General features: G+C 50.2%; 1 pseudogene; it reads left to right on the plus strand.

The window, feature by feature from the left end:
• Positions 1-1,542: 1,542 nt before the first annotated feature.
• LOC116763326 lies at positions 1,543-6,129 on the plus strand (annotated as a pseudogene).
• Positions 6,130-9,484: the final 3,355 nt, after the last annotated feature.

Consider the following 9,484-nt stretch of genomic DNA (forward strand, 5'->3'; position numbering starts at 1 on the left):
CGCATTTACCCCCTGCAGGCTGTGTTCACGCCGCCAACCCCCGTCCTCTCCCTGTGCTCCAACCGAAGCCCGACCTCCCAGCCCTGCCCGCCCCAGCGGGTGAGCAGACAAGCCTCTCGGGCTGGTGAGTGCTGGTTGGCACTGATTCTCTGTGCGGGCATCTCTCTGCTTTGCCCTCCGCACTACTGTTGCTGTGCTCTCCTCCACGGCTTTGAAGCTCCCCCACCTCCGCCACCCACAGTCTCCACCCACGAAGGGGCTTCCTAGTGTGTGGAAACCTTTCCTCCTTCACAGCTCCCTCCCACTGGTGCAGGTCCCATCCCTGCCCTTTTGTCTCTGTTTATTCTTTTTTCTCTTGCCCTACACAGGTATGTGGGGGGGGGGGGTTCTTGCCTTTTGGGAGGTCTGAGGTCTTCTGCCAGCGTTCAGTAGGTGTTCTGTAGGAGTTGTTCCAGGAGTTGATGTATTTCTGGTGTATCTATGGGGAGGAAGGGGATCTCCGCATCTTAGTCTTCTGCCATCTTCCTGGAAGTCCCCAAGATTCTTGATTTAATGTGTTACTGCGAACAGCTGGAGGTGACCCAGCAGGTTATTAGTTTGATTGACCGAATCATGGTTTTAATGATGACTTCAATAAAATTTCAATGACAGAATTTCCCTGGCATAATTTGTAGGAAGCAATCAAGACAGAGAGATGCAAGTAGTGGATTGAAGTTATTTTGTAGAAATAGTACACCATTTCCTTGACTCTAACCACCAGGAGCACCCAGTGGACACTCCACTCTCTAAAACATTACAAAATTAAATAATAACAGAGACAGCATCCATAAAATCTCCAGGATGGCTGTCCCTTAGGCTAGGACTGATAGTGTGAAATGCTGCCTTTAAAATGAACTTCCTGAATTCAAAAGAGATGATGGAATTCTGGAGCAAGGAGTCCAGGTAAGAGTAAGTAGCCATGAGAAACAATGTGGTCACCAACACTGTGACTGGAAGGCATCATGGATGAGGTGGAGATAAGAGCATTTTGACATGAAGGAATCTATGAGAGTGGTTTATGATTTACAGTGAGCCAAGGAATGAAACAGATGGTCAGTTTACTAAAGTGCTACTTCATCTACAGGTGTCTTTGGTTTTATTGCCCTTTGCAGTACTGAGCTTCCCAGATATTGTTTTTTACAAGTTGACGTTTTGTGGAAACCCTACATGGGGAAATTCTATCAGCACCATTTTTCGAGCAGCAATTGCTCACCTCATGTCTCTATGTCACAGTTTTGCAATTCTCAAAATATTTCAAACTTCATTATTATTATGTTTGGTATGGTGACCGGGTGACCTTTGATGTGACTACCATATTGTCATTGCTTTGGGGAGACATGAACTGCACCCTCATAAGATGGCTGTGAACTTAACTGATAAATATTGTGTGTATTCTGACTGCTCCACCAACCAGCCATTTCCCCCATCTCTCTCCCTCTCCTCAAGCCTCTCTATTCCCTGGGACACAGCAATATTGAAATTAGGCCAATTAATAGCCCTAAAATGGTCTCTAAGTGTTCAAATGAAAGGAAGGGTTGTACAGCTCTCACTTTAAGTCAAAAGATAGAAATAAATTAGCTTAGTGAGGAGGGCATGTACAAAGCTGAGATAGGGCAAAAACTAGGCTTCCTGTGCCAAACAGCCAAGTGAATGCAAAGGAAAAGTTCTTGAAGGAAATTAAAAGTGCTCGTCTGGTGAATACATGATAATAAGAAAGTGAAAGGGCCTTATTGCTGATAAGAAGAAAGTTTCAGTGGTCTGGTTAGGAGATCAAACCAGCTACAACAGTCTCTTATGCCAAAGCCTAATCCAGAGCAAGGTCCTAACTCTCTTCAATCCTGTGAAAGCTGAGAGAGGTAAAGAAGCTGCAGAGAAAAGTTTGAAGTTAGCTGAGGTTGAGTCATGAGGCTTAAGGAAAGAAGCTATCTGCATAACATTGAAGTGTAAGGTGACAGGTGATGCAGCGAGTGCTGGTGTAGAAGCTGCAGCCAGTTATTCTGAAGGTCCAGCTGAGATAATTCATGAAGGTGGCTCCTCTAAACAGAAGATTTCAATGCAGACAAAACAACCTTCTGTTGGAAGAGCATGCCATCTAAGACTTTCATAGCCAAAGAGAAGTCAATGCCTGGCTTCAAAGTTTCAAAGGACAGGCTGACTCTCTTGTTAGGGGCCAGTGCAGCTGGTGACTTGAAGTTGAAGCCAATGCTCATTTACCATTCCCCAAATCCCAGGGCCCTGAAGAGTTACGCTAAATCTCCTCTGCCTGTGCTCAATAAATGGAGCAACAAAGTCTCGATGAGAGCACATCTGTTGACAGCATGGTTAACTGAATACTTTAAGCCCCCTGTTGAGACGTACTGCTTAGAAAAAAGGATTCCTTACAAAATATTACTACTCACTGACAATGCACCTGGTCAGCCAAGAGCTCTGATAGAGAGGTACGATGAGATTCATGTTGTTTTCATGCCCGCTAACACAACATCCACTCTGCAGCCTGTAGATAAAGGAGTCGTTTTGACTCTCAAATTTTATTATTTACGAAATACATCCCATAAGGCTATAGCTGACATAGATAGTGGATCTGATGGATCTGGGCAAAGTCAATTGACAACTCTATGGAAAGGAGTCACCATTCTAGATGCCATGAAGAATATTAGTGATTCATGGGAAGAGGTCCCAATAACAACATTAATAGGAGTTTGGAAGAAGTTGATATACCAACCCTCATGGATGACTTTGGAGAAAATAACTGCACATGTGGTGGAAATAGCTTTGCAACCGCCTAGAGGGGTGGGGTAAGGAGAGTGGGAGGGAGATCCAAGAGGGAGGGGATATGGGGATATACATACACGTAGAGCTGGTTCACTTCGTTATACAGCAGAAACTAACACTACACTGTTTAAAAAAAAGTGGAGCCTGAACATGTGACTGAGTTGCTGCAATGTCATGATGAAACTTGAACAGGTGAGGGGTGCTTCTTATGGATGAGCATGGAAAGTGGTTTCTTGACATGGAATCTACTTCTGGTGAAGATACTACAGATATTTTTGAAATGAAAATAAAGGATTTAGAATATTATGTAAATTTATTTGATAGAGTAGGGGCAGGGTTTGAGAGGATTGCTGCCATTTTGAAAGTTCTGTGAGTAAAATTCTATGAAAGGGCATTGTAAGTGACAAAGATATCATTAGTGAGAGGAAGAGTCAACTAATGTGGCAACTTCACTGTTGTCTTATTTTAAGAAACTGTCACAGCAACCCCAGCCTTCAGCAGCCACCGCCCTGACCATCAGTCAGCAGCCATCAACATGGAGGCAAGACCCTCCACCAGCAAAAAGACTGTGACTCACTAAAGGCTCAGATGATGGTTAGTAATTTTTAGGAATAAGCTATTTTAAAATTAAGGTATGTACATTGTCTTTTAGATATAATGCTAGTGTACACTTCATAGACTACAGTAAAGTGTAAACGTAACTTTTATATGTACTGGGAAACTAAAAAGAATTATGTCCCTTACTTTATTGTGGTATTCGCTTTATTGCATTGATCTGGATCTGAACCTGCAATATCTCCAAGGTATGCCTGTGTATAAACAAATATTCCCTAGGCATGGTGAGCAGTCAGCTTATTTAAACTGTCAACATAGATAGTCAAGGCTTCTCACCCAATTAGCAGTCCCTTATAGAAGGGGAGTCTGATATCTTTGAGGAAGTACTCTGCAATAAGATTATAGTATTGTGGTAGGCAGAATAATGAACCCCCAAAGATGTCTTTGTCCTAATCCAGGAAAACTGTCACTATGTTAGATTATATGGCAAAATAGAATTAAGATTGCATATGGAATTAAGATTTCCAACCAGCTGACAATTTAAAAGGGTGATTTTTCTGCCTTATCCAGGTTAATTCAATGTAACTAAGAGTCCTTAAATTGGAGGGCAACTCGGGCTACTGAGGTGATCTGGCGCTGGAGGGAGGTGATGGAGGCTGCAGAAGCCTCGATGGCTAGCTGGAGTTTCTGTTCTAGGTCACGGGATGTTGAGACACTGTGTTAGAGCTCCTCCCCCGATGCCCGCAGCAACGAGAGAGGAGGAGAGGGAAATGCCTGCGACCATAGGGAGAAAGATGGCCCTTTGGCCCTAAGAGAGGTCGAGGGCCCGTGTGAGTGCTATCAGTTCAGCCCTTTGAGAGGTTGTCCCTTCTGGGAGGCGGGAGATCAGAGAGTCAAAGGGAAATGTTACAAGGAAGAATGGCCAGAGAGATGAAACGTTGCTGCCTTTGAAGATGGAGGAAGGGAGCCAGGAATGTGGGCAACCTCTAGAGCTGGAAAATGCAAGGAAATATTTTCTCTTAAAGGTGCTGTAAGGCCAACTGGCCCGAGGCAGGGGAACGCAATCAGACTCACGGGTTGCATCAGACCGAAACTCTCCGGACCACCCAGTAAACTGACCTGGAGACTGTCCGGACCACCCAGTTCCAGGAACTGGCCTGGGGACTTTCTACCCGGCCCAGCCTTCCCGCCTTTCGAGGGGCGGGACTAACGGTCCCAAGACTGATGCAACCGGCACCAGATATTGCCACGATACCCGAAGAGACCACCAAATAAGGAATACCCTGAGCCCTCCCAGATTCACCACACCCCTTTCCCTTCTTCCCCTATAAAATATTGCCCAGGCCTCGCCCGGTGTGACTTCTCTGGCCCCTTTCTCTCGGACCAGTGAACCTCGCCCGGGAGCGCTCCCTCATAAAGCTCACTTGAAGCTTTCCTTTGTTTCGTGGTGCCATTTGATAAGATCCGACCTTACATTTGGTGCCGAAACCCGGGAGGGGTACCAAGCCCCGCGGGTTACCGCGCGGGCCGCTCCTCCCCTCCCCCAGGAGACAACAAGGGAACCTCTACTCATCCACCCGATCCGGCAGAAAACGGGGTAAGTCCCCCTCCCTTGTTCCCTCCGACCCTCAGAGTCCCGGCCCACCGGACTCCCTGTCCCTAATCGCGGCCGCGTCAGGGACCTCCGTCCTCTCTCCGGGCCTTGGGCAACTGTGGAGACGTCCCAATCGCCTGACTGCCCTCTGACCTGCCGTGAACTGGAGACTGAGACCAGGGACGCCTCCCTCCCTCTCCAATCAATCACTCAGGGACAGACTGGGGGTCATGGGAACCTCACAATCGAAACCAGATCCTAAGACGCCCCTGGGGTGTCTCCTAGCCAATTTTACAGCCCTCAGTTTCTCCCAAAATCTCCGTCGCCGCCGACAGCTTATCCTCGAGACAATCAATCCAAATGGCCTCCTGAAGGGACTTTCGATTTTAACATTCTCCGTGATCTAGATAATTACTGCCGCAGGACGGGCAAATGGTCTGAGGTCCCCTATGTCCAGGTTTTTTGGTATTTGCGCTCTCGCCCCTCCCTTTGCATCAGTTGTTCTTACCTCTCAAATCCTCCTTGCCAAACAAACATCTCCTCCATCCAAAGCCTCAATCCCCTTGGACGATGATTCCTCCCCACTAACCGACCCACCCACCCGAATCTCTCGCCTCTCCCCCTTCCAGAACTCCTCTCCAACCTCCACCCTACCCTGAAGCAGTCCCTCCTCCTCCCGAACCCCGCTCCGGCCCCTCCAACCGCTCCCCCGCCTCCCTCAAGTTTCTCCTCCCACGCCCCTTGCTTCGCCAATTAGTGCACATACACGCTCTCACGGCTCCCAAGATGCAAATCTCCTCTGCCCTCTGAGGGAGGTAGCAGGAGCGGAAGGACTGGTCAGAGTCCATGTCCCTTTCTCTCCCCAGGACCTCTCTCAAACTGAAAAACGATTAGGCTCCTCTGCCGACTCCTCCCACTACATCAAAGAATTTCGCTACCTATCTCAAGCTTACGATCTAACCTGGCACGATATCTTTGTGGTTCTGTCCTCTACCTTAACCCCTGATGAGAGGGAAAGAAAAGAATTCAAACTGCTGCCCGAAACCATGCAGATCAGGTTCACCTTACCGACAACTCCATGCCTGTCGGAGCGACTGCCGTACCTGGCACCGATCCAGGCTGGACTTATCAGGATGGCCAAGATGGCCGTCGTAAACGCGACCTCATGATCCAATGCCTCCTGGCTGGCATGCAGGCTGCCGCTCATAAGGTAGTCAGTTTTGAAAAACTAAAAGAGATAACCCAAGAACCTAACGAAAATCCAGCTATCTTTCTCAATCGCCTTACAGAGGCTTTAACTCTCTACACCCGGCTGGATCCCGACACCGGGGCAGCGGTCCTAGCCACCCATTTTATCACCCAATCAATCAGCCCCGGACATCCGAAAGAAACTAAAACGGGCAGAAGACGGCCCTCAAACCCCTATTCGAGATCTGGTAAAGATGGCCTTTAAAGTCTACAATGGCCATGAGGATTTGGCAGAATCAGCCAACCGGCTCGGACGCACCAGAAGGTGGCCCTCCAAACCCAAGCTCTTGTAGCCGCCCTAAGGCCGGCCATCTCCCATGGATCACAGCATCCACGGGGTCCGCAAAAGGCAACCCCGCCGGAGGCCTGCTTCAAATGTGGAAAAGAAGGCCACTGGGCTCGCCAATGTCCCAATCCCTGACCTCCTTCTAAGCCCTGTCCCAGCTGCGGGCTAACGGGCCACTGGAAGAGTGACTGCCCTACGACTGGCCCTCCCTCAGCGTCTCCATGCGGGGGGCAGGCCGACCCAACGGCATTACCACTCGAACTGCTGGGATTGGCTGACGACTGACGGCTCCCGGAATCGAAGACCCCCATCACCCTTGCCGAGCCAAGGGTAACACTACAGGTAGCGGGTAAGTCCATCTCATTTCTGGTGGACACGGGGGCTACCTATTCAGTCCTGCCTACTTATTCCGGGCCAGTTTCTCCTTCCCAGATCTCGGTCATGGGTATTGATGGCAAACCATCCTTCCCACTCCAGACCGGTCCACTCCCATGTCATATCGAAGGACTCCCTTTTACTCATTCCTCCTTAGTCATACCATCCTGCCCAGTTCCCTTGCTAGGCCGAGATGTCCTTTTCCACTTAGGGGCCTCCCTCCAGCTGGTTAGACTTGACCCTAAGGTCCCCTCCTCCCAACTCCTGCTTCCTCTTCTCGGCCTGTCTCTAGAACCCCCCCCCCCTCCTATCCCCCTCTTCCAATCACACCGAACCCAATCAATCCCCAAGTCTGGGATACTTCTAAGCCCATAATAGCAACACACCATTCCCCCGTCCTCATCTGCCTAAAGGACCTCTCCAAATTTCCAACAAGGCCCCAGTTTCTCATCTCTGAGAATCACCTTAGGGGCCTACAACTAATTATCACGAGACTCCTAAACCAGGGACTCCTTATCCCCACTGGCTCTCCCTGCAACAACCCCATCCTGCCTGTCCACAAGGCCTCTGGGGATTATCGCCTGGTCCAGGACCTCCGACTAATCAATGAGGCCATAATTCTTCTCCACCCAGTAGTACCAAACCCATACACCTAGCTCTCCCATATCCCCCCATCCACAGCCCACTTTACGGTTCTGGATCTCAAAGATGCCTTTTTCACTATCCCCCTACATCCCGACTCCTATTTCCTCTTTGCCTTTACCTGGACGGATCCGGATACTCATACTTCCAGTCAGCTCACCTGGACAGTTCTTCCCCAGGGCTTCCGCGACAGTCCTCACCTCTTCGGTCAGGCGCTGGCACGGGGCCTCACTTCCTGCTCCCTTACCCCCAGCACACTCCTTCAATATGTAGATGACCTCTTCCTTTGTAGCCCGTCTCTCATCCTCTCAAGACAACATACTGCAGATCTCCTCAATTACCTTGGCTCTTGTGGTTATCGGGTCTCCCCAGCCAAGGCTCAGTTATCTGTATCTTATGTAACCTACCTGGGGCTCCACCTTACCCCTACTACAAAAGGTCTAACAGCCGATCGCACCCGGATTATCCGTGAACTCCAGCCTCCGGAAACAGCGGAACAAATTCTCTCCTTTTTGGGCCTTATAGAATTTTTCCGACACTGTATCCCTAACTTTGCTCTCCTCGCTAAACCCTTACATCTAGCCGCTAAAGAAACCCCTCAAGGACCCCTCACCTCTCCTTCCACCGTTCGACAGGCCTTTCTCACCCTCCATAATGCTCTGATATCTTCTTCCCTTTCTCTGTCCAACCCAAACCGACCTTTTCACCTTTTTGTGGATGAACGGGCCGGAACAGCCACTGGACTCTGCCCAGCCTGTAGGGCCTTCCTACCGCCCCGTGGCTTACCTCTTCAAACAGCTAGACCCAACCATTCGGGGATGGCAACCATGCCTTCGGGCCCTAGTAGCGGCAGCCGAACTGACCAAACAAACACTCAAACTGACTCTGGCCCACCCACTAAGCGTGTTTTCCTCCCACCGGCTGGTCGACCTCCTAGGCCACAAGTCTCTCTCCCTCCTGGGCCCCTCGCGCATCCAGGAGTTCTACCTCCTGTTCATTGAAAACCCTGCTACCTCCCTCGACCTCTCCCCCCTCCCCCGCCTAAACCCGGCCTCCCTCCTGCCTATCTCCGATACCGGGACCTCCCCTTCCCACTCCTGCCCCCAAGTCGTAGAGGCCCTCAGCCGGCCTAGGGAGGGACTCTTTGATACTCCACTGTTAAACCCGGACCACACCCTCTTCGTAGACGGCAGCTCAATACTCGGCCCCGACGGACGCCGCCGGGCAGCCTACGTGGTAGTAACCATCTCAACCATTATCGAGGCCAACTGCCTCCCAGAAGGGACAACCTCTCTCAAAGGGCTGAACTGATAGCACTCACACAGGCCCTCGACCTCTCTTAGGGCCAAAGGGCCATCTTTCTCCCTATGGTTGCAGGCATTTCCCTCTCCTCTCTCGTTGCTGCGGGCATCGGGGGAGGAGCTCTAACACACAGTGTCTCAACATCCCGTGACCTAGAACAGAAACTCCAGCTAGCCATCGAGGCTTCTGCTGCCTCCATCACCTCCCTCCAGCGCCAGATCACCTCAGTAGCCCGAGCTGCCCTCCAAAATCGACGCACCCTGGACCTTCTGACAGCCGACAAAGGAGGTACCTGTCTCTTCCTACAGGAAGAATGCTGCTACTACATCAAAGAGACAGGGGTCGTTGAGGACAATGTAGATGCTCCCCGGCGCTTAAAAGAAGAACTCCAACGCAGGCAGCGACAATCCACCTCCCCCAATTCCCGATTGGTGGCGATCCACCCTCTATACCTAACACCAGTCTTAGGCCCCTTAATTCTCATCTGTATCTTGTTCATGCTTGCTCCCTGTTTTCTTAGGTTCCTTCACAGGCGCATGGAGGAAGTCTCTCGGGTGGCCACAAACCAAATGCTCCTCGGCCCTTACACCTTGCTTCCTACAGAATCATCCACTGGTCTCCCCTAAGCCTCGGACCTCTTGTCGCCCGACTCCCCTTTCAACGCCTCCATT

This window comes from Phocoena sinus, chromosome 12 (genome assembly GCF_008692025.1).
Source record: "Phocoena sinus isolate mPhoSin1 chromosome 12, mPhoSin1.pri, whole genome shotgun sequence".
NCBI classification, from domain to species: domain Eukaryota; kingdom Metazoa; phylum Chordata; class Mammalia; order Artiodactyla; family Phocoenidae; genus Phocoena; species Phocoena sinus.